Source organism: Enhydra lutris, unplaced genomic scaffold (assembly GCF_002288905.1).
Source record: "Enhydra lutris kenyoni isolate GAN:26980312 unplaced genomic scaffold, ASM228890v2 scaffoldscaffold5, whole genome shotgun sequence".
Taxonomy (NCBI): Eukaryota; Metazoa; Chordata; class Mammalia; order Carnivora; family Mustelidae; genus Enhydra; species Enhydra lutris.
The window spans coordinates 11,728,298-11,755,170 of NW_019154089.1; the positions used below are offsets into that span (position 1 = coordinate 11,728,298).

A 26,873-nucleotide genomic window follows, 5' to 3' on the forward strand; every position below is an offset into this window, starting at 1 on the left:
ATCACAGGGGACTGTCTTTTCCATCTTGGCACTGACATCCCACTTCCCCTCCTCCTCCCCAGGCCATTCCTCCTTTAACCCTCATCCTGGAGCTGCAACTGATTCTCCATGACCTGGCTGGTCATAGAGAATGACCAGCCACTACTAGAAAGACCCCTTGAGGGTCTGCTAGTGACAGCCGTCCTGGGGCCATTTCTTCAGCCCTGCAAGGTTAGGACATGCCTAAGGGTGAGGAGACATTGGTCTCTGGTGGATCTAGGTCCTGTGTTTGTCTATTCAACTTCCTCATTACCCATGTGTGACAAATGCAAGTCTTAGTCATGCTAGATTCTTTTACCCTGAGTCAATTTTCCAATTGTACGTAAGGAATTTCTTCCAATGGTTAACCTTAGAAACCAGTTTGAGGAGGAAGTAAAATTAAATGCTTCATATATCCTTGCTTTCACCAAATAATTTGGATAAACTTTATAGTTACCCAAATAATATCCTCTCCAGTGAATACCAAAACATTCAGAATTAAGACACTCATGGTAGGGTCTTAGAAGACCCTACCATTTTTTTTTTGTTTTTGTTTTGATATTTAAAACAGAAACATCACTTTTATTGACAAGTTAGGGCCATGGACAGACAGCTTCCAGAACAGAAAAAAGACAGTCCCAAGACAACAGAGTGTAAAATCATAGCAGACAGCCTAATACTCTTCACCCTCATCCTCTCCCTCAGCACTATCCGCTCCGACCTTCTCATAATCCTTCTCAAGGGCAGCCATGTCCTCATGGGCCTCAGAAAACTCTCCTTCCTCCATGCCCTCCCCCACATACCAGTGAACAAAGGCACGCTTGGCATACATCAGGTCAAACTTGTGGTCCAGGCGAGCCCAGGCCTCAGCGATGGCTGTGGTGTTGCTCAGCATGCACACAGCTTGCTGGACTTTGGCCAGGTCTCCACCGGGCACCACAGTGGGAGGCTGGTAATTAATGTCCACTTTGAAGCCAATGGGGCACCAGTCCACAAACTGGATGGTACATTTGGTCTTGAAGGTGGCAATGGTGGCATTGACATCTTTGGGAACCACATCGCCATGGTACAACAGGCAGCAAGCCATGTATTTACCATGGCGAGGGTCACATTTCACCATCTGGTTGGCTGGCTCAAAGCACGCGTTGGTGAGGTCTGCTACTGTAAGCTGTTCATGGTAGGCTTTCTCAGCAGAGATGACGGGGGCATAGGTGGCCAGAGGGAAGTGGATATGAGGATAGGGCACCAGGTTGGTCTGGAATTCTGTCAGATCAACATTCAGGGCTCCATCAAATCTGAGGGAAGCGGTGATGGAAGACACAATTTGGCTAATAAGGCGGTTAAGGTTAGTGTAGGTTGGGCATTCGATATCGAGGTTTCTACGACAGATGTCATAGATGGCCTCATTGTCTACCATGAAGGCACAATCGGAATGCTCCAGGGTAGTGTGGGTAGTGAGGATGGAGTTGTAGAGCTCAACTACAGCTGTGGAAACCTGAGGGGCTGGGTAGATGGAGAACTCCAGCTTGCACTTCTTGCCATAATCGACAGAGAGACATTCCATCAGCAGGGAAGTGAACCCGGAACCAGTTCCCCCTCCAAAGCTGTGGAAAACCAAGAAGCCCTGAAAACCTGTGCACTGGTCAGCCAGCTTCCGAATTCGGTCCAAGACGAGGTCAATGATCTCCTTGCCAATGGTGTAGTGCCCTCGGGTGTAGTTGTTGGCAGCATCTTCCTTGCCTGTGATGAGCTGCTGAGGGTGGAAGAGCGTAGGTGCCAGTGCGAACTTCATCAATGACTGTGGGTTCCAGGTCTACAAACATGGCCCGGGGCACATGCTTGCCAGCACCCGTCTCACTGAAGAAGGTGTTGAAGGAGTCGTCTCCTCCCCCGATGGTCTTGTCACTTGGCATCTGGCCATTGGGGCTGAATGCCGTGCTCCAGGCAATAGAGCTCCCAGCAGGCATTGCTGATCTGGACACCAGCCTGGCCGGCGTGGATGGAGATACACTCACACATGACTGAAACTTATAGGGTTCGTTGGGGCTGGAGGAGGCAAGGGGATGGCGACAAGGTTCTCCCGCTGACAGACTACCAAGGAGTCTGGGGGAGAAGTGGTCTATTTTTTTTGGCTTGGCAAGAGGTCCTTTATTCACCCTAACAAATATGTTCAAAGTGCCAGGATTCAACCCTTTCTGGCTATATAACAGGTAACTGAAATCAATACAGTGAGTGTCGTTCTCCTTCATCGTAGGCAGCTGAAGTATGGCTTTTTCTCCAGGGTCATGATCTGAAAAGTCCACTTCACGTAGAATTGCTTCTACGATTTGACAGTTCACATGGGATAGTAGAGCCTTTAGATCCAATATAAACAACTTAATGCATTTTATGAGTGTATATATCATGGGACAATATAGCTTTGTATTTGAATCTTGACTCCACAGGTTCAATGAACTTGAGCAAGTTTCCTAGTTTCTCTGAGTCTGTTTTCGCATGTCCATGATGAAGATGAGATTTACTTGCTTCTTATGGTTCCTTGGAGGAAAAACTTTCCTCCACCCTCTTGTGTTCATAAACTGGGGACTTGTGAATGAAGCTGAAAAAAGACAGAATAGCAAGAGAAAAGTTAACTTTTATTCACCTATGCAGTGGGAGCACAGATGTGACTCCAAACAGCTAAAGACAGGAGTTTAAATATCTAACTTATTAAGGGGAAAGAAGGAGGGAGAAGAGACTCTAATGGAAAGAACAGATGGGTTTCTAGAGGAGCAAATGGGAGATAACAAAGTCTGTGCTAATATTTGTTTATGCAGGTGCAAGTGGTCTTCTCAGCCCTCTTTCCAGCCAGTAAAATTACCCTGCAAGGGGATTTATGGCAGCCTCACTCCCAGAAGTTTCTGCCTTAAGCTAGATAAGAGAATCTCCAAAAAGTCTTCTTCCTGTATCTGTTATATCTCAAATATCTTTGGTTTAAAATAATCTTTATACCAGCTCGTGGGTCTGAGTGGATCCCCACAGGGTGCTGTGAGAATAATCAGGGTAAATTTGGTGAAGCTCTTAGCACAGCGTTCCAAGTAAAATTTGCAACTTATTATTGATATTTGAAAATTAGACTTTAGGCCTTGCCACTAGTAGCACATGGGAAATTATGGTGATTTTTTTTTAGTACAAATGTTGACCCTTTGCATAGATCTCAGCTGGCTTGCTTAATTACTGGATCAGCATTTCTTGTATTCAGTTGCTGATATACCACTTTTTGCTCATAATCAACCTAACTTTCCCAAATCAATTTCTTACTGATTGTTAAACTTGCCATAGAATTCACTGCAATTGTCCTAAATAATTTGGGTGGCTCAAGAAAACAAACATCTTTTAAGATTCTTTTTATCCCTAACTTCTTCCCGACTTCCCATGGATGTTCTCTGGTGTCCCTCAAGATGTTTTTGTTTTGTTTTGTTTTTGTTTGTCTGTAGGGTTTTTTGTTTGTTTGTTTTGTTTTGTTTTCATATTCTCTTCATCTCATTTGGCTTCTTGTTCCTCAGAGGAGAAAAAGAAAAGTGGTATATTTGTTTTTGTAATCCTCTTATGTCATCAGTTGTTTATAAATGCTTACCATTTTTAGGGCCACTCACTATGGGTTAGTGGAGAAGGTGCATCTTACCAATAGATATCTTTTTTTGCCATTCGATAATGTCATGGACTTCTATACAAGTTTCATGAAGTTGGAGTGAACAAAATCCTAATATATTTAAGGTAGGTCAGAAGATATGCATATGGGGGTATACTGCTTGCAGAAAGATAAGTAACTTCTCTTCAGACATATAATTAGCCAGTGTTACCTTCTGCTGCCTAAATTCCCTGGATAAATATTTGGTTTACTTTGCTTGGGAAAGCATTACTCATAATAAAAATACCTTAGCTGTTCTGTATACAAATGCAGTGAAATATAAGCATGCATATTAACTCACTGTGTTGCGTCGGTAATTGCTATTTTATTGGTCAATAAATGTTTTATTTATTATGATATTAAACAATTGGTATAGATATATAAATAGAATTATTTACTAATTTCTAAAAATATAAACTGTATCTTGCTTATGAAAATGCATTTATAAAATACTTGAGTTGGTCATTGACATGGAACATTATTCCTTTTTGTATTCAGCATTGCCACGAAAAAACATTTAATGCTATCCCTGAAAACTAATAAGTTTACATTTGTTGGGCCACCAGGAGAAGTAAATTCTAGAGTTAAGAACTCCTCACTGATTCTACAGTCAACTGGAGTAAAATAAGATCAATATCCATTTAGTTGAGCACATAGCCTGGCAAAATGCATAATAAAGAACTAGTTTGGTAGCTATAGGAAATATGATTATTAACAAATTTTTCAATATATTCAATTAAACAAACCAGTATGTTGTTTTAAAACCAGTTATTTTCATTTAGTTAAGACTTTTCATATTTGAGAATTAGAATGAGAATATGAAATGTCAGAATGGACATCAGCTTTTGTCTTGGGCTTTGTGGATGGGGAATGTGTACCTGGCATTTGTTATAAGACATGGGGTTGTAGAAGACCTCTTTCTTGGGTTTTTCTCTATCCCCCAAGAAAGAAATTGAACCCTAAAATGTCACTTAAAGTATTGCCAACCCAAATCAGAACATCATTTACAATAAAAAGATAATGCCTCAGGTCTACAACCATAGTTTCTTGGGTAATTCAGGATAGGAACTACTCATTTTTCTAAATTGCCAAGATAATGGAGGGGTTATGGAGTCAATTAGCCTGAATTACTCCAGTGGTTGACTGTGTAATTCAAATAACTCGATAACTCTATCTCCATACTTCATCATTTTGAGGCTTATTTTTAAAAAGTGGCATTTGTTCAGTTTTCAGATATGTTATTTAAAACTGAGGTGCCTCTTATTGAAAACTACCACTAGTTAGTGACTGAGGCAAAAACATATATTTTCTTCTCCCTGATGGGATCTTAAAGATCTTGATGACTATTAATTATATTATTGTCTGTGTATCCCATAGCATCTTATTTTCTTCAGCTAACAGATGAAAAGTCTGAAAATTAGTCTTCTTACCTGAACAACTGGCCGTCTTAGAACTCATAGGAACAAAACTGAATGTTTACAAGACAGACAGATCAGGAAGAGGTCTCACTTCTATTATTTTATTTTATTTTAGAGAGAGAGAGTGCCCACAAGTGCACTAGCAGGGGGGAGGGGCAGAGGAAGAGGGAGAAGCAGACTCCCCACTGAGCAGGGAGCCCAATGTGGGACTCGATCCCAGAACCCTGGGATCATGACCTGAGCCAAAGGCAGACACTTAAATGATTGAACCACCCAGGAACCCTGGAGCCTGACTTCTAAAAGACTGATGATCCATCATTTTAGTATAGAGGGTTCCATATAAAAGCTGCTCAACATGGATTCTAGAAAAAGCAGCTATTTGGCTTTGGAAGACAGACCAGAAGTAACACCTGGATAGCCTGTCTCTATATGATCGTCATCCCTACTGACCTGCCATTCTAGGTAGAGGTGATGCCAAGCCCCAGTAAAGGAGCTGGGCACTGCTAAGCAGGATTTTTACTTCTTATGGGGTACCAGAGCAGAATGAGAACCAAGACTAAGGCAGAAGTTCAGCCAAACAAAGTAGTGCCAGGGACACAGGACCAGGGTTGAATTCTGTCATCAGAGACATCAAGTAGCCACACAGAATTCCTGACTCTCCAGCTCCCTCAAATCTGCTTCTCTACCTCCCCCATTTCAATGACTGGTACCGCTACCTATTGCCACTTAGGCCTCCATATCAGATCTATTACTTCTTTATTTCTCAACCCAAAGGTTCCATTCTTTTCTTTCATGGTAAAGCTTGATTACATATTAAAACAATAGCCAAAATCAACATAAAAACTAGTTTCATTTCGCTAAGGGCAAAAAGAACTTAGTTATACAAACGTGGGACCCACTTCCCCCCTTTTCAGGAGATGGGAAATATTTGTTTTATGTCCTGAAGGTGCAAAAATGGAGAAGTGGAAAGGTACTCTTTCCCATGAATTGACTAGCATGTCCTCCTCCTTCTTCTTCCCATACTACTACTACTACTGCTAAACTACTACTAAACTACTACTACTACTACTACTACTACTACTACTACTACTAATTTTTCTCTTCCTCCACCTCCTCCTCCTCCTTCTTCTTCTTCTTCTTCAAGATTTTATTTTTAAGTTATCTCTATTCCCAATATGGGGCTTAAACTTACAACCCCGAGTTCAAGTCACTTGCTCTACCAACTGAGCTAGCCAGGCAATGCTAGCATGTCCCTTTTAATACTAAATTTTAGAGGGAAAATATTCTATATTAAAACAGTCTAATTGTTCACATCCAGCACACAAATAACTGCTAGAAATCATTTTTTCTGAAGGAAAGTACCATGTAATTTCCAAACAAAGGAAAATGATGGGCTTTGTTCTCACTTCATTTTCCCTTGTGTTTGTTTTTCAATTACTTGAACCTTCTGATAGAAATATTAAAATGATAATTTTACACTTTAGTCACTTTTTATCATATGTGAAAAATGAGCCACTGATATGATAAATAAATCTTCACTTACTCTGGTTGAGCTGAGATGAAAGAGTGTTAAAATCTGACACCAGGGGCACCTGAGTGGCTCAGTGGGTTGAAGCCTCTGCCTTCAGCTCAGGTCATGATCCCAGGGTCCTGGGATCGAGCCCCGCATCAGGTTCTCTGCTCAGTGGGGAGCCTGCTTCCCTTCCTCTCTCTGCCTGCCTCTCTGCCTACTTGTGATCTCTGTCTGTCAAGTAAATAAATAAAATCTTAAAAAAAAAAGAATCTGACACCAGAAACAACAACAACACCAACCCCACAATAATTTGACACCATCACCATATGTGCTCCAAATGATACCAGGTTCCTGATTTTCAATAACCACAGAAGTATAGACTTTTTTTTTGCCTCTACCAACAAATTCCACTCTTAATTTAGTGCCAAAGTTTATCATATTGTGGTGAACATAGAGAAACTTTATTTAAGGTTGGTGAATATCATTTCATGATCAGAAAGAGTTAATGTGACTGAACATTCTAGATGTCTCCTTAACAGCAGGCATTGTGAAGAATAGCGCTTATTAATATATTTTGTTTTGGCATAGATTTTGATGAGACTCAGGAACTGTCTCCCTGAACACTTTTATTACTGCTTAGTATGTGTCAGTTCTTGGGGTGGGTACCATGAAGAGTAAGACATAATCCCAGTACCTAGAAAATGCAGAGTCTATGTGAGTAGAGACTCTTGAATTTTTTTAACCTTTGATTTGTTTCTGTGAAAGTGTTTTTGAGAGGACACCACCAAGGAAGCAACAGAAACATCCATCAGAGGTTAAGAATGTTTATCGTTGAATGACTGAGTGATTGCAGGTACTTTTACATTTCTGAATTTTTGTTTATTTGTTTTGCAAGAGTATATTTAGTATTTTATAATCAGAAAAATAAACACCGGCTTTTAAAGTGATGAACAAGATCTTATAGTACTTTTTCACAATAGTGTGCTCAAAATAATATTTGTTAAGTGAATAAGTACATTTTTCAAATTCTCAAACTTTTCTCATTTAAGAACATTAAGGACATTTATTTTGGGTCAAAAGAACTCCCCAGATTTCTGCCAGAGGAGTTATTCTGCTAACCTTATCTTCAACTTTTGAAAACCACTGACCAGAAAATAAAGAGCTTGAAAAATTCTTTGGATGTTATATTGTACCCAAAAGATAAAAAAGGTGAATTTATTTTATCTCCTCTCATTTTTAGAACACTCTATAAACAAACACCGTTGATGTGTTGGACGTATACATAGTTTGAGGGTCATGATAACTTGAACTGAATACACAACTGGCCAAATTCTTCTAACCCATCTTGATGAAATAGATTAGAAAAGGGAATGTAAAAAATGTCTTAGTTGTAGGACATAAAGATAAATAAATGTGATGAAAACCAACTTTAAGTTACTTGAATGATTTGACCTGGATCCAAGGGTAAACGATTTCAACACACAGTCTAAAAGTTTAGGTTAGTTGGCTGGACTGTGAGAGCTAATGGGTCCAGTGTTCCAACTTTAGAGAATTCACTCACTTTCTTTATTTCTTTAGCAAGGGACTGCACAGCACACTGGTCAAACTTCCTACTTCCTACACAGATGTGCCATAGTCTTAAGGAAAACCAGAATAATGGGAATATAATATATTGGGAATATAATGGGAATATATTGGGAATATAATATAATGGGAATATAGCAGCATCATCAGAAAATAGTTCAAAATACGAGGTTTAAAAATAGTGGGTGGGGAATGTTTTTGCATCATTATTGGGGGTGGAGATGGAAAGGTGATAGTAGTTGTGGGTAGAATTCTCTACTAAATACATTTATGCCACTGAGACATTTAGACTCCCAATGACTATATTACTCCCATTGGTAAGAGATATACATAGCAAATGAAGTCATACCATACATCATATTCCTTTTGTAAGTTACCCAGTTCTTTCTGTGCTATGACTTATAGGTACAACTGGACAAAACTCACATAAGCTTGAAACAGTTACCTACCACTTCTTTCCCAGAGCTTCTCTAATGCTTTAATGAAGTCCAGCAGAACTGCATGTACTTATGCATGTGCAGTCAGAAAGTGCAGGGGAGTTTTTGCCAGTAGAGTAATTTTTAATCAGTGAGGGACAGGAGCTTATAAGTAAACATTTCCTCCTTTTATCTCCCATGTGGCTTTTCAGAGATGCATTTCACAAGGTCATTAGAACATCCTGGTAAAAACTGATACCAGCTATCCATAGTGGTGGCCAATTCAGTAAGTTATCTTTGAACTGAATGACCTTGCTTCTTTGTCCCACTCCCCCAGGCTTTCAATCATGCTTCTTGGGAGCACTTTCCAGTGATATGCAAGCCTATATCTTAGCTCTTCTTTTGAGACACCCACTGTTAGACAAGAGACAGGGAGACATCAATATGATAATAAGACCATAATTGAAGAAAGATAATTGCAAAGAGCAATTGAGAGTTGGATATCAGAAGCTCTGTGGAAGAATTGATAGAACTTATTAATAAAGCAATGAAGAATGAGAATAGTCAGTTTGGTGGGCAGGATGATGGATTCTAGTCTAGATAGGCCATAACTTAATGGCATTGGTCAGCAGGCAATGGGAGCTAAGTTTTAGGAATCAAGTGAGAGTTGAAATCTTGTGAGTGAATGAGTTCTCTAAAAGAAGACTTTATGAAGAGGTGACCAATGGGCAATAGACTGAATTTCTGGTAATTACCAGATTTCAGGAGCTAACAAGAAAAAGAATTGGCAGCTACCTGGCACTTAGGAAATAGAAGAGTTAAGTGTTATGTGTAATGGTGGGTGAGTGGAGAGAACGTACATTTCAATTCCACCATCAAATCAGAGACCAGACTGAAGAGGTTTAAGATGGAAATAGATAACACACAGTAATACATAGTAAAAAAGATGAGGAGGACAGTCATATAGATGGAGTAATGTACAGATAACGTTGCTGGAGATAATTGACTCCTTAATGAGTGGCAATGGGAACTAAGTTTCCAGGATGTAAAGAATGGAAAAAAGGTAGTGGAGCTAATTTCCCTATTAAAAAAAACAATCCTGAGCTTATTTTATTTCTAAATAAACACTATTGAAATCATTAATTAATCACATAGAAATTCTGAGATTTATCTTACTCTCACATTTTGATGACTTTTTATTCTCAAGAATACTCATTTAGAAAAAAAAAAAAGATGAATACTCTAAGCACTTTCTCTAAGGTGTTGGTCTACAGAATGGCATTATTGAAAAGTACTTCTCTTCCAGAAAATATTGGAAGAATTCCACTTGAATAAATATGGCATAACTCAGTGCCTACTGTTACATACCCATATTTGTGTTAAGCTAATCCTAGTTTCCAAAAAAAGGTTTTTGTGCTGTTGAGAAGCATTTCTGAAATACTGCCAACCCCATCTTGTGATTAAAGTTCTCTGGTAGAATACAGGTTAGAAGGGGTGAGATGCCAAGCAGGTATTTAGAGAGAGAGTTTGATTTTAACGTTTTATATTTGAGTGAGTCATGGTTTAGATAATCTGTCTCTGCAAAAATGTTTTTTATATGCAATCTGATCATTTTCTCTTTTTCATTGAATATTTTCTTTTTGATCCTTCCCAACCATCTGCTTTAAATATAAGTAACAGTTAATGGTAGTGTGCTTAGTTTAGCATACATCAGCCCTCTAGGATATGTTTGTTATCTGTTGAACTTAACATTTTGGATCCAACATTTACTGAACGAGTGAATTTGAGACAGAGGCTAATTGCCCATAGAGCATAACTGAGCCTTACAACCGCATATTGTTTATCCAATTAGTTGTTATAAGCCTGTTGTTTTTCTATACAGTTTAACTGAGTCAAACTATAATTCATTTGCTGGAGGATTTGTTTCATTGTTTGTTGTTTCCTCTTTTCATGATCCTTGTATTATCTGGTTTTAATTGATATTAAGCCACTGCTCACTTTTCTCTCTTTTAATTTTGACAAATATTATTTTTTTCAAAGATTTTATTTATTTAATTGAGAGAGAGAGAGAGAGAGAGCAAGCAGCACACTAGTAGAAGCAGGGGAGGGGCAGAGGGAGAAGCAAGCTCTCCGCTGAGCAGGGAGCCCAGTGTGGGGTTCCATCCCAGGACCCTGGGACCGTGGCCTTACCTGAAAGCAGATGCTTAACCAACTGAGCCACCCAGGGGTCCACTTCTACAGCTTTTAGTTTTACTTACTTAACTTGCAGACTGACAAATAACTACATTATTATTTTAATTTTATTCTTGGCATGAAACTTTATTTGTTCCTAAGGTACAAGAAGTACAAGTTCCTTACTGATAATGAGGTTGTTTTTTTTTTTTTTTAAGAAAGAAGGATAATAAAAAATTTTTTTACAATCCCACCATTTAGAGAGAACCACTATTGACATTGTTGTTTATATGAAGCCATAATTTTGTATGCCTATATATGAACAGTTAAAAACAAAAATGTGATCATATAGAACATAACCTTTCCAAACTTGTTTTTTTTTTTCATTAACATGTATCATAAACATGTAGTCCTACCCTATAATACCATAAAATGCAATTTGTGTTGGGTATATTATAGATGTACTAATCTGTTTCTGTTAAATGTTTAGTGTTTTTAATGTTGTTATCAATAGCTGCTCAGTTAAATCTTTCCTGATTTCCTCAATTAATCCTCAGAATATATCATTAAGTAATTTCTGTGTTAGAACTCTTATTTTCAAGAAACCCATTTGAGTTTAACAAGAAAAAAGGACTATATTAGAAGTACATAGGGGCATCTTGAGGATCTCAAGGACAAGAAAGTTGTTAGAAACATTCTTTGGACTCCTATGTATACGATTCTCTAGATTTGTAATTCATTACCTCCTTTGCACTCCAAAGTCTCCCTCTGCTTCATACTACATACATACTACAAAAGCATGGCCACTCATAGCAACCAAGTTTATACATCACAGGTCCAGCCGTCCTGAGAAAAATGAAATCATTCCCAATCCTTTCTTGTGGCCTCACCCCATTCTCCATTCCAGATTTCCAGGTTTAGCAGATGCTCACCTTGACCACTTCAGCTGAGGCCAAGGGATGGCATTTGATGAACGTGGTTGCCAGGAGTCACTCTATAGCCACAGCCATGTGAAGGATGGGGCGATCAAGAAGGTCTGCAGAGGCCATCCATGAATACCATTATATTCTTATTACTCAGTACACTTATTTTTATTGAGAGACACTTACTGAAGCAAATTGGCACTGTTAAACCAGTAAAGGAAAGGAAATTCTTTTTTTTCTTTCTTTAATAAGAATAGATTTTTCTAAGACCAAGTTCATTTCATCTGACAGTGGGCAACAGCACCTTCACATGTGTTTGAGCTATGTATCTACAAAGGAGATACCATCCTCTGTGAGCACTCTCTGATTGAACTGGAATGCCATCCATTGTTGATTCATCATGAGAATAAGAAAATTCTATCATGGAAGAGAGTTTTAAAATTTGTTAACTGTTCTTTTCTAGAATTAACATATGTAAAATCATACTTCTCACATAATGCGTTTTATGGTTATTCTAAGAAAAGTACATCTAGTATTTAAGAATAGAACATTAACATTTTTAGAGAAAAATCACGACCAACTTAAAGTAAATCTAAATTTTCTCTGGACTTTCATCATGCAACTAGAAATATACTTCTACAGGAGAGTGAAATCTTCCAGTTGAATGTGCTGAAAACTTTGGGAGAGGGAGGAATTAATGGGATGAAAGGCCCAAGGCAAACTAAGTATAATAGAATTCCATCAGTTCTATTTTCTAGAAAAGTCTATAGTGTTACATAAGTCTGGGCTCTCTACATTTTCTTCAGTTGTCTTAGTTTCTACTGTGCTGGTTATTTACTGCTGCATAACAAATTACCCCCAAATTTAGTAGCTTAAAACAACAAACATTTATTATTGCTCACAATGTCTGAGAGTCAGGAACCCAGAAGGAGCTTAGCAGGCTGGCTTGGGGTCTCTTATGGAGTTACAGTTAAGCTATCCACTGGGGATGAAGTCCTCTGAAGGCTTGACCTAAATGGGGGATCTGCTTCTAAACTCACTTTGTGGCTCTTAGCAGGAGGCCTCACTACCTGGGATTCATGACATGGCAGCTTATTTGCCCTGGAGCATATTATCTGAGAGACAGAATTGGTGGGCAAGGTTTGTAGAAGCAACATTGCCTTGTATGACTTAGCCTCAGAACTGGCAATCCATCACTTCTGCCATCAGCTGTGGCACACAGAACTTTATACCATGAGGGCACGGCTCTTGGGGGTGGGGTATGTAAGGCATGGGTACCAGGAGGTAAGCATCACTGGGCATTGTCTTGGAAGCTGGCTACCACATATGTCATTCTCAGATCATAAAAATTGACTTTCTAATTTGATGTATATTTACATTTCTAGAACTCTGATTCCCTTCCATATTTTTTTTCTTTGCACTGGAAATAATGTCACGAATCAATTGTAATTTTATAGTTTGCATGGAGACTTCCTTAAAATGTTCCTAAAGTTTAGGGCTTGGGGTTTAGCAGTTTCTGGCATTTTTATCAATGTTCTCTATCCTAAATTATAAATATTATGCTTATTTTAAAAATAGATTGATTAAATACATCTCTTTATTTAGGCTGTCATTCATTCATTCATTCATTCTTTTAACAAATAATTATTGAGTTCAGGGAATTGTGTTTTCTTTATTGTTTCAGTATGTCACCTCTGTGTTCTAGCCTCCTTTATTTTAATTTTTCTAATTTTTTGTGAATGAGTGAGTGAGAGTAAGAATGCACATGCATGAACTGGCCTGGGGTGGGGAGGGGAGTAGGGGCAGAAGGAGAGGGAGAGACTTTTAAGCAAATCCCATCTCAGTGCTCAATGTGGAGCCTGATGGGGGGCTCAATCCTATAACCTGGAGCTCATGACCTGAGCCTAAATCAAGAGTCAAACACTTAACCAACGGAGCCACCCAGGTGCCCCTAGCCTCCTCTTTTTAAAAACAGCTGTATTAAGGTATATTTCACATATCATATAACTCACTCATTTCACTCATGTAAAGTGTAAAGTTCCCTATTTCTAAACTACATTTTTAGGGGTGCCTGGCGGCTCAGTCAGTTAAGTGTTGGCCTTCAACTCAGGTCATGACCCCGGGGTCCTGGGATCAGGCCACGCTTCAGGCTCCCTGCTCAGTGGGAAGCCTGCTTCTCGCTCTTCCTCTGCTCCTCCCCCTCTTAATGCTCTCTCTCTTTCTCTCTCAAATAAATAAAATATTTAAAAAAAAAACACTACATTTTTAGAGCCTGACAATATCTAAGTCACCCTACATGTATTTAAATAAGAAGGTCCATCTTTAAGACTCCACAGATACATGTTCTTTTGCCAGAGCAAACAGGAAGACACAGATACCTTGTTTATTCTTTCTCTAAGTACTCTGTGGAACTCTGGAAACCTTGCAGGTGTGTTAACTGTGTAGCAAACAGGACCAAACAAGAAACTTCAGTGGCCTGAAGAACTATTTGCCAGTCAGAGTCCTGTCATTTTCCCCTAGGACTAGATAAACGGCCAAACCTCAAGTGACTATATAAAAGGCTATGTTTACCAAACTACCAGGACACACCCAAATGCAGGGCTCTAGATAACTAATCAATCACTAATGAATGGAAATTATATTTTATTTAATGATATTCCAGAAAGTAAAAGATGTGCTTTTCAAAAAACTATCACATAAACAAAGAACAAAGCAGGTGTTCATCTTAACTGAAATGTAGTATATATTCTTTTGTTTTCCTCCTTTGGTGTAATTTTTAAGTATTAAAAAACTATGCAATTAATACACATATATTGCTGAAAAAATAGAAAATGCACAAAAGCAAAAGTACAAAAAAAGAATTCGTAAGCATTTTAATCCTGTTATCCAGAGATAGCCTGTGTTAAATTTCAGTGTATATCCTTTCAAAAAACAAAATTTTAGAGGGTATATATTTACATAAATGATAATTGGCATATTGCAAGCTTTAATAAGTGTGATTAAAAACTGGGATTGTAGTAATATTGAATAATCTAATCATTTCTCATTATTGTGTATTCGGCTTGCTCTGATCTCTAGGAGATGTCCACCACCTCTTTTCTCTCTGGGTCCTTGTTCACTGTCATAATGGCCCCTAAAGGAGCCTTGCGCTTACCACAACTAATGGTGCCACTTGCCTTCGTAAAGGGATCTTCCATCTCACAGTGCTCAGAAACCTGCGAACTATCTCATGGGTCTCAAAGCAGCACTGACATGTGCTAATTTTCTAAAATTAATTCTAAAATTTCTAATTTTCTAAATCTAAAATTTTCTAAAGAAAATTGCTTCTTCAGCTTCTCAGACCACAGCTCTCTATTTTCTGTCAGCAAGCCTGCAAACAAATGTACACACTTATATATAAGAACAAGTGGTATTTTTAGGACAGCAAGATCTCAAGCCAAATGTATAAGACAAATCATTTCTCTCAAACAGAATAACACCTGTCACACACGAAGCACTATAGAGACAGCCTCCTGAGTGAATCTTTTTGTACTAGGACACTCAAGTTTTGGGGGCTCAGCATCTCAAACATCTTCTACTCAGATGAGGGATCAGCTGAATTCTCACATAATTAAATGGCCTATTTAGGATTTTCAGATCAAAGAAACAATCTGCCTAAAAGTTCATTGAATACTGCAAAACAAACACTAAAAACCAGGTCACGCCTTTGACAGTTTTATAGCCTTTTATCTTTTCCATCCAGGTTTCAGTTGGCCAACTTTCAATAACAGTACAAGTTTAAGGTTCTTGTTGCATTAGTAGTCTCAGCTCCTACCCTCATTCTCTGAGGAGGGTCTTAACTATGCATGGAGGTGGCAAAGGGAAACTCCATTTTCATGCTTTAGGCAGATGTATACTTTTAAGTCAGTGCAATGAGAATATATTCATATATTGGTTACATAATTAAAAAAAAGAACTACCAACATCAAATCAAAACTAGCAATCTGGCCACAAACACACTGAAGCATTTTGAGTAGAGCTCATGGTATATCTATTTCTTTTTTTTTTTTTTTTAAGGTTTATTTATTTATTAATTTGAGATCGAGAAAGGGAACATGGGTGGGAGGGGAGGGGCAGCAGGAGAGGGACAGAGAATCTCAAGCAAACTACCTTCTGAGAGGGGAGCCTAAGGCAGAACTCCATGACCCCAATATCATGACCTGGGCCAAAGTCAAGTCAGCTGCTTACCCGACTGAGTCCACTGAGGTGTTCCTCATTGCTAATGTTCTATTAGATAGTTTGTGGTGGCTGCATGGTCCAGTGGGAAGTTCAGAATTCAGTTTACCTGGCTCTGTGAGAAATGTGCAGTCCTTGGGAGTGTCATTGCATCCCTCGTTTCCTTATGAATCCTGTGCTGTATTAAGTGTTGAAGCTTCTCGGAATTCCACCATTCTGTAGTCCGTAGGAGTCTCACTTGAATGCTCTGGTTGTAAGTAATGTCACATTCTTTAATTTCTCCAAATAAAATTTAATCTTCTTGATTTCTTTTTTACCAGGTGGTGGGAAAATTCAATGCCCATCTCTTTTCAGATTTCTCTTCCCCTGGTGTAGAGTTCTGTTAGAGTCCCAGGGACATTGTGCAGGGCACATGTAGGAATAGACCCACTGGTGTTCAACACCAAGCTCTGGTAATCTACTCCCTGGCCATTTCTACACATTCGTGAATGGAGGTAGCTCAGCTTCTTTTTACCTTATTTTGACTGTGAGAATTCTTTTTTTTAAATAAAGATTTATTTATTTATTATTATTATTTTTAATTTATTGGTTTGACACACAGAGAGATCACCAGTAGGCAGAGAGGCAGGCAGAGACAGAGAGGGTAGCAGGCTCCAGCTGAGCAGAGAGCCCAGTGCAGGGCTCAATCCCAGGGCCCTGGGACCATGACCTGACCCGAAAGCAGAGGCTTAACCCACAGCCACCCAGGTACCCCGACTGTGAGAATTCTTTACCAACATTCCAAGACATTTCTCTTAAAGTTTATTGCTACCTGCCTTGAAGTGGTCATCTGTCTGTTTGCTTTCAGTTCTGCTGCTGCTGCTCTTCTTTGCTCTTTCAATATTCTAGAGAGCTGCAAGTCTGCAGGTTACATTTCCTGGAGCCCCTTGCCAGTGGGGTCCTGGTCAGGGCTGCTAATGGGAAGCACTGGCAGGATACTAGAAGTCAGGAAATCAGGGAAAGGGATTTATCTATGGCTTCCCATTTCTGACACCATCTCAGGGAGCAATGACAGTATTTGTTCACAGGTATAGGCCTGTGAACCCCAGCCCAGGAATTTTGGCAGATTCTATTCCTTGGGTGTCACTCTTCTTGGTTTTCATCCTATACCTCCCCTCCTTCCCTATTTTCTCTCTTCCATTACTTTTATACCAGCTCTGTGAATTAAATATTTTGGGATCTTTCATTTGGCTTCTGTTTTTCTTGACTAGAAGCTGATTAGCAGACCCCTAGGTCTGTAACCCAGTATCCTTGAGCTGCACCATCACAGATCTAGTTACGTCTTATGGCACTGTGTGTAAGGGTATGATGTTCTATCTGCTATTCTCAAATCCAAGGAGACCTTACTTACTGAAGATGGTTTTGGTTGCAAATAACAGAAACTCAACTGATAAAATGTAAGACAAATTGGAAAATTTATTGTAAGACTTCAATTGCAAGCCTTGGAACCTTGGTGCCAGGGTATATCCAGAACCCCAGAACTGTGGATAGAAGTGCTGCAGGAAACTATAATAGCTAATGCTGCATAGCCAACCAAGACTTAGTGGTTTATCATAACAACCCAAGAATTTGTGGTTTGTAGTAATAACCATTCATTATTCTTCGTAAGTGTATGGGTTGATTGGTAGTTCTTTTCATTTGAATGAGGTCTGGATGATCTCAGTTAGGTTGCTTCATATCTCTTTGGTCAGCTGGTATGTCATTTGGGGGCTGGCTTGTTCGGGTGGCCTTGGGTGGAGCAACATAGCTATGGTCCTTATCCTTTCAGTAGCCAAGCATGGATGGGGTCAATGGGAGAAAGTGTAAACATGTGAGGCTTCTTGTGATCTAAGCTTGACACTGGCAGTCTGTCACTTTCCCCAAGTCATAAGTTCAGTCCAGATTCAAAAGGTGAGATACTAGGCTCCAGCTTTTGATGGGAAGAGCTGCAAAGTCATGTTGTGAAGAGAGTAGAATACAGGAAGGGGAATGAAGAACTGTGGCCTGTTTTGTAATCTGTCCATTAGAGTAAACCCAGGAAGTTGACTTTGGTTTTCTGTAAACTTTGCTTTTTTTTTTTTTTTTTTCGCCACACACTATTTTATTTCCTTCCTTCCTCCCTTGCTCCCTTCACAACCCCCACCCAGCTTCCTCCCTCCATCCCTTCCTTCACTATGGTAGAAAATGGCCACTGCTATTAGCTTCTAAGTTTATATGTTCACTACTGAAGAAGATAGCCAAGCTAAAACAGGAACCTCAATCAACTCTATATATTCTGGAAGAGGTCCCAGTGAGTCATCTTGAGTCAGGTTTGCACTCCTGGATCAATAAACTGTGGTCTGAAAGACAGGGTCGGATTAGTGCTTTGACTGTAGACTTACGCATGGAAGGAGAGTAGAGAGAGTAGTTATCTGAGAAGGAAGCAGCAACCCAGTATTATGCGAATAGAGCCACAACACTTACAAAGTCTTCCAAGATGTCTTTCATTTTGTTTTTAAGAGGAATATCTCTTGCAGCTATGACTAGGTTGTGAACAAGAGAAGAAAATGAATTCATGTGGGGAGCAAGAGCATAGACTCTGGAATAAGACTGCCCGTGTGGATGTCTCCCATCTGCCACGTTTTAGCTATTTAAGCAAATTCTGCAGTCTCATTACTTTAATAGCAAAACTGGAAAGAAAATGATTCCTATCCTATAGATTGTTGTGAGGATTTAATTCAAGTATGCATACTGTGCATACAACAGTGTCTATGCAGAGTAAATGCTCAATAAATGTTAGCTATTGGTATAGTTATTACCACTAAAGAAAAGCACTGAGCCCTGGGTATAAGAATTCAGCAGGACAGTATTGTGATTTCTATTAAACTTCACTGTCAGAATTATTTGCTAGAGATCCCTAGTTTGAAATAAAAATAAACTCACCATAGGATATCCTCGCTGGAAATCCCAGATTTGTGTTTACTGTTCCATTAGTCATCTTTTCAAGGCATTCCTTCAGGTTTTTGTGTTGCTTACCAAAGACACAGAGTTAAGTCAATAGGATACAAAGCCCAGGAAAGCCAAGACATCAGCGATGAAGCTGTGAGCCCACCAGAGGGAAGGTAACAGAGAGTGACTCTGTTTGAGGCTATAGTAAGTCAGAAAATTGGAAAAAAATTTAAGAGGAAAAAAATTTAGAAGAAAAAAAAATCTTTATCTGATTGTCCTCCAACTCTTACACAAAGCCCAGAAACCTGGAAGTGTTAGTATTGCATACCCAGTAATACTGACTAAAAAGGAAAAGAAAAACATTTAAATATTGAAAATTTCACTATAGATCATTTAAATCATACAATGTAGAACGCAAGTATCAAGGAATGTAGAAGACTCCAAATCAGGAGCTTATTTTAGTGAAAATAGAAAGATCTGTCTTCAGTTTTTCTTTTAGTTTTTAATGTAATGTAATTTTTTGATGGTCAGATTGTATCCACTGAACTCAGTTTAAAAGTATGTGCAAGATGTTATGAAAATGTATTAAAATAGCTTCTTCTGTTTTATTTACCACACCTACATTCTTCGTGCATATTCACATAGGAAGCAGCTAAGACTGAGGGCAGGCCATTCCTTTATAATCTTATCAAAAATAGAAACCAATAGTTGTAATGACTCATTTGTTTCCTTCTGCTTTCAATCTTATCTTGGGACCACAGATTGCATTACAATTGGTAAGTAATTGTGCATCTTTTGTGAAGCACCTTGAAATGTTCTGGCATGGTAATAAATTGGCCATGCTTTAGAATTCCCAAACAAAGCTAAGTTTTTTAACCGTCCTCTCCCTTTAATATAACACTTCATAGTATTTTGAGAACCTGCAGCGAGTCACTAGAAAAAAAAAAAGACCAGAGCCAAGTACTTAGTAAATAAACAACTTAGTTTAAAAAGAGATTTCCCTATAGTGAAATCTATTTATGTAGTAATTTTCTACCATGAGCATGTCTTATTGTAATCTCTAGGTAACCTGATGCTTACAGATATTATTTTTTTCCTTTGACCATCCTTGAGTCCAATTTATTTTTTTCTCTGCATGAAGTACAGAAATACTGGAAGTGAAAACTACGAATTATGTTAGTTTGGGTGAGGGTCCAACTAGGATTAAATAAATTCCTATGAGAGATCCTAAGCACAACAGATTTGATGGTTAATTCGTGTTAAAATATGTGGTGTGGAGTACGAAAGAGACTGCCAGTCGTTCCTCCAGATTCACTTTTCACTTATTGCCTATTAATAAAGTATTCATATTCATCTGGACACATGGTTGTCCCAAATCAAGGGTGCATCTCCTTTCTTCCCTCCTGTCCCTTAGTTCTGGACAATGGGATGTAAGTAGCAGTTATCTATGACCATTTCTGGACTTTGATGTGAAAGAGAAATAAACCACTGTTACCCCCCACCTCACCACCCACCTGCCTCTCTTTGGGTAAAGTGATAGTGGGAGTAGACAATAAGGTGAGTTCTTTGTCATGAGGTGCAATCGAAATAAAGCACCCTGAGAGAGAACTACACTTCCATCTGTAATCAGAGTGACAAGTGCTGAGCCTTCACCAACAAACCCAATTTCAATAGAAACAATAAGCCACCCTTAACAGTACAAAACATTTCTTTGTGAACTGACATAAACTCTTTTTTGGAAGTTACCACTTGTGCTATAAGGAAAAATTTAAAGAAGAACTTAAAGATAGTAAAGGTGATAGAGTAAACAAATCTAAGTAAAAGATTTTAATTCTGCTTGTATTTGATATAGGATAAACAGCTCCATTTTGTAAGTGTGGTTTCTCCAAGTGTCTTTCTGATATAGACTTCTCTGAGTCCCCTGAATGTTGCCTCTATTTAAAATTCTAGAAGACCTTTTTTGAGAATAAAAAGTACAGTATTTTTTTATTCTTGTCTGTAACTGGCATTACTTGGGAAAAAATTGTATTTGACTTTAGACATAAGTAATTCTTAGGAAAACTAAAACAAACAAACACACAAACAAAAAATAGCCCGGGCCCACTGGCTTGCAATTTTATTTTGTCATGCAATTTTTAAGTAGAAAGCTAAATATAGATTTAATTATATCAAAGGATCCAGTTAAGCTATAATCTCTAAGCCATGTTACAGGTCATAAATAGGACAAAGTTATCCTCATTGTAAACTGTAAATATTTGTTTAGAGCATCACATAAGATTGGCTGTAATTATGCTGTTCTTCATTAAATTTAGAAGTCTATCAACCACAACACGCATTTATTCCACCAGTTACTTTAATCAAGTCTGAAAACCATAGGGCAAACATTACTGTATTTAGTTGTCATCTATGCCCTTGGGACAAATAAGCCTAAGCAATTCTTAATTCTCTCGGACATGAGAAAAGAAACAAATCTCAGAAAACATGTACTTCCTTATAGTGGTCTATGCAAATTCTTGAATGTTGGCCATCTTTCACTTTGAAAAAATGAAGTGGGGCACCTGGGTGGCTCAGTTGATTAAGCATCTGCCTTCAGCTCAGGTCTTGATCTCAGGGTCCTGGGATCAAGTCCCACCTGGGGCTCCCTTCTCGAAAGGGAGTCTGCTTCTCCCTCTCTCTTTGCCCCTCTCCCTACTTGTGCTCTCTCTCTCAAATAAACAAATTTTTTAAATCTTCAAAAAAAAAATAAAAATGAAGTAATTGTCACTTAAAAAAATGAAGTTATTGGGGCACCTGGGTGGCTCAGTGGGTTAAATCCTCTGCCTTCAGCTCAGGTCATGATCTCGGGGTCCTGGGATCGAGCCCTGCATCAGGCTTTCTGCACAGCTGGGAGCCTGCTTCCCCTCTTCTCTGCCTACCTCTCAGCCTACTTGTGATATCTCTCTCTATCAAATAAATAAAATCTTAAAAAAAAAAGAAGAAAAAATGAAGTTATTGACAAATTTCTGCAATTCCTACAGTAATAGCAAAACTGATCCTAATTTTTGTTGCTTGAAGAAGTCCCAGAATAGCCATATTTCTTTAAGTGTAGTTTGTATCTGGGCAGCTAAATCTCAGAGTTTTTTTCCCCTTAAATTTTATAAACACTTTCTCAAGATATGATAATTGTATCAGCAAACATCTCCTCTTCTCCATCTTTTAACTTTTGTTTAAAGGTTTTATTTATTTATTTGACATAGAGAGAGATCACAAGTAGGCAGAGACGCAGGCAGAGAGAAAGGGGAAGCAGGCTCCCTGCTTAGCAGAGATCCCGATGCAGGGCTCGATGCCAGGACCCTGATCATGACCTGAGCTGAAGGCAGAGCCTTAACCCACTGAGCCATCCAGGTGCTCCTCCATCTTCTAATTATGATTGTACTTCACTTATTATACCAAACACTGGCCAGGATAAAAACAGCATTATCAGTGGGGCATTTCTGCCAATATCTTAGCATTATAAAATGAATTTGATTAATCCCCTTAAATGAATTAGATTAACCAATTGTCAATTAAAATGGGCTAGCTTCCACTTATAGAATGAATAAGTCACAAGGATGAAAGGTACAGCATAGGGACTAGAGTTAATGGCATTGGAATATCATTGCATGGTGACAGATGGCAGCTATATTTGTGGGGAGCATAGCATAGCATACAGAAAAGTTGAATTACTGTGTGTGAACATGAAACCATCGTAACATTGTGTGTTAACTATACTTAAATTAAAAAATTAATAAATTACAATATGCTGTATTTATATTTTTAAACAAACATTTAAAAATATCTACTTAATATATTCAATATATTTCCCTGGTTTTTGCTTTAAAACACCATAAAACAGAAATAGTAGCACTTGGGGCACCTGGGTGGCTCAGTGGGTTAAAGCCTCTGCCTTTGGCTCGGGTCATGATCCCAGGGTCCTGGGATAGAGCCCCACATCAGGCTCTCTGCTCAGCAAGGAGCCTGCTTTCTCCTCTCTCTCTGTCTGCCTCTCTGCCGACTTGTGATCTCTATCAAATAAACAAATAAAATCTTAAAAAAAAATAAAAAGAAATAGTAGCACATGTGGGACAATTATCATGGGAATTTGAAGTAGATTTTTATTAATGCTCAAAGAAATGCTAACTATCCATTTCATCTCTCTGAAATGAGTGGATTGTGTATGATTATTTCATACTTGAGAATTTAAATACAGAACCACTAATTACTTGGAGTAAATTGAATAATGAACAAGTCTGCAATTCATTACTAAAAGAATATATATATATAATGTATATAAATATATATAAAATACATATATTTGCAGACTCTACTACTATATCCGCTGAATTTATCGATACTTAAAACTTTTGGAGAAGAAACTTGGAAGTATAGGGGCCTTTAATTTATTCAGATTATCAGAAATTTTAGAAATAAAACCATTCCAAGGGTGAGCCAGATTTCATAGTAATTCAAAGTTTAGACATTAGCCATCCCCATAGCCCCCAGTGTTATTTTTCTCGTTCAGAACGCATTAATTTATCTTCTCAGAATCCACAGCTCTTCTCATTTCCACTATCAAGTGTCTCCCCCTCCCCAACCCCCTAGTCACCCACCATGCCTCTATACTACTGATTAATGGCACAGCTCATTCTGACCTTTTCTCCACCAGCTGCCCACCAGGCACTGAGGCATCTCAAGGGAATGCAGAATCCTGGGGGCCCAAGGAATCAGAGCGATCTGTCCATCCTCCACAAAATTTCTCTTGGTTTGTTATCTGGAGCCCTCATTCTTTGTCTCTGGAGGTGTTGACGTTTATGTTGTATAGTAAATGCAGTTCACATTTGTGGTTTCAGATTACTACAGATTTCACCCAAATGAAAGTATCAGCTCCCACCGATGCGCCTTTGACTTTCAAATAAGAGCAATTACCTAAAAGCTAAACTGAATCCAAATCATGCATCAGAAGCCTTTAATTCATCGCATTTGTCTCAGGACTTTTATTGCCACTTTTAAAAATTCTCGGCTGATTTATATTGACTTTACAATTCTGCAGACAAAATAAAATGCCCAATAATTTGGAAGATGAAGTACAGTTGCATCAGCTGCTGAATGAATACAGATAAGGAAAGAAAGAACTGAAATTTTAGAAGCACTTCATTTATATTCAAAAGCCAAGTGCTTCAGCCTGACGAGCCAACAGCTGTCTTCACTTTCCTGAGGAAAATTGTCAGAATGGAAGATCCTAGTTTTTTTATTTTAGCTGACTGCTAAGGGACGTCAGAGAATAGGTAAACTTTAGGTAACCAAAGGCTGCAGGGCAAAAAATTGAGGGCATTCTGAGTCATGCTTAGTTTGAAATGATAAGTTCAGCAACTGTGAATACTCCGCAGTAAGTTAAAAATCTTGGTGATGCTCGGAAATGAAGAAAAGAAAGGAAAGTTAGATAGGCAGGAAACCCAAATGTGCAGACAAAACATTGTTCAAAAGTATGCCTTTTTGAACTGACACCGTCTAGGGTTGTTTCTGTAATTTCCAGATGTACTTGAAAATTACATGCTTTCAGTTGGTAAATCTCAAATCTTATACATCCATTACAGTTAAAAACATTGTCATGTTTAATCACCTGCTCTTAGAGAAACAGCTGTAGAGAAGTCAAGTTTTGGGGTGTTTTCTTAAAAACTATGCTGCATCCATCAAAATGCTGAAAAAGGCACAGTGCTAACCTGCTCATTTCTAGACTCGCTTTTCAATTACACGATTGCTCTGTTAGCAAATGCATCACATTCAAGTCAGATGGATTTTTGCCACTGTACTGCTGTATTCTGCTGGTGAATGTAAATTATTTAATAACCTGCCACCAAATTCTTTAACCAGTTCATTATCTGAGTTGAAAGTGCTAAATGTTCATTCTATCAATAAGTGGGTTTTCTCCAATTTAACCTAAGAAATGTTACAAGCAACAGACAAGGTTTTGCTAGCTTTGTAAATGCGTCAATGCATTGGTTCTAAAATTCCTTGCTTCTTTTGAATTATTCATGCTACTGTCATTCAATTAAGAATTCTATCTTGATTTTGTTAGAGCAATTTATTTTTAAATCGCGAGAAGAGTGAGTAAAAAGGCATTTATGTACTGAATGAATGATATTGGCTTATTTTATCTTTAAGTTCCTTTGTAATGCAGAAGTTCTACAATTAATATTTTCTCAAGACTCAGAAAGTAAGATTTTTGCTTGGTTACTTTCATATAATAAGTGATATTAACTATTCACACTCATACCTGAATCTTTTCTTTAAAATGCACTTTAAAGCCTTGCATTGCTAGTTTATGCTTAACAGAGCACAAGGCTTCCTAGGGAATAATAACATTTTGAATTATTTTCTGCTTAAATATTTGCTGGAATCCACCTCTTTTTTTTTCTAATTTTATTTTATGCTTAAAAATCGTGTATGTGTCACCATAGCTGCATGAATAGATTCTAATGCAAAACGGTGGGGTGGTCAGCATTTGGACAATCCTTCCGAACTTTCTGTAAACTGAGGGAGGAGATGTGGCCATCAGTGGGAAAGATTATGCAAATTCACATCCAGATATCAAGAGAAGATCCTTGCCCTGAGACCTTCCCTGTAAGACTGTTACTCCAATTCTTTTAAGTGTTTTAATTGGAAAGAGCCAAGCCTTATATATCAGTTTTCTATTGCCATAAATTACCACAAATACAGATGTTGAGATCCACATACATTTATTATCTTACAGATAATATTATCTTACAGCTCTGCAGAGGTCAGAAGCCAGACGTGGGTCTACCTGGATTAAAATAAAGGTGTTGGGAGTCCCGAGTTTCTCTCTGGAAGCTCTCAGGGAGATGCCATTTCCTTGTGGTGGTTTTTTTTTTTTTTCCTCCCATAGCTTCTAGAGACCATCTGCATTCCTTGGCTCACATTCCCTTCTACCATCTTCAAAGCCAGCAATGGTGGGTCATGTCCTCATGCTGCCATCTGTCTGGTTCTCTGCAGCAAGGAAAGATTCTCTACTTTTAAAACCTCAGGTAATTGGTTTGGGTCCATTAGATAATCCAGGATACCCTCCCCATTTCAAGAGCTTTAAATTTAATCACATCTGCAGTGTCCCTTTTGCTAAGGAAGAGAGCACATTCACAGGTTCTAGGGATTAGGGCATGAACACCTTTGTGTGGGAGGGTTGTTATTCTGCCTATGATACCTTGATAGCCCTTTATTTGCAAACCCTTTTTCTTCCACTCCTCTCTGTACTGACAGGAGGGACGTTCTGTCTTCCCCTCCCTCCCTCCTCCAGGAATTTCATTTACTGTAACGCATTTGACACCCATTCAATGGCGATGACTTTTTATTGTTGACATACAATGGATTGAGCATTTGGGTTTTAATTTTAATTAAAAATGTGAAGTCAATAACCGACTGTTGCTTATTTCCATTTGTATGACATGTCAATCAGTAATTAAACAAGTTTTAGCCGATTTAGTTGGTTGTAACAACTGTACAAACTAAGCTTGCTTTCTTATCAGCTTAACAGCTCTAAAGTGACTATTTTCTCAGTTCTTGTTATTAGTTGGAATTTTTTATGTTTCTGGTATTGCCTGAAATGAAGAGGCTGCTGGTTGTTGCTTAGACATCTTGGATTGTCCAGAATGTTGTTGAATAGGAATATTTTTGCCCAGGGGTCCTCTCTAGTAGGTGACGGGAGCTCTGAGATCAAATTTCTTTCCTTACTTTACCTTTGCCATCAAACCCGATGCTTTTCTTTCTAGCTCTCTTTGCTGTGTGAGAATGTGTACTAAATTTTAAAATATATTACAGGGATAGGAGTGAACGATAGGGAGTAAAAGGACCTCAGTGGCTTAGATTAGATTATTACCCTTACTACTGCTGTTTGTCAGGTACTCCTGTTCCACGACCCTTTGATTTCAAGGCACTAAACTACTGGCTTTCGAACTAATGTTGCCAGATAAT

General features: G+C 38.4%; 1 pseudogene; it reads right to left on the bottom strand.

Moving 5' to 3' along the window:
* Positions 1–691: 691 nt before the first annotated feature.
* LOC111141097 lies at positions 692–2,037 on the bottom strand (annotated as a pseudogene).
* Positions 2,038–26,873: the final 24,836 nt, after the last annotated feature.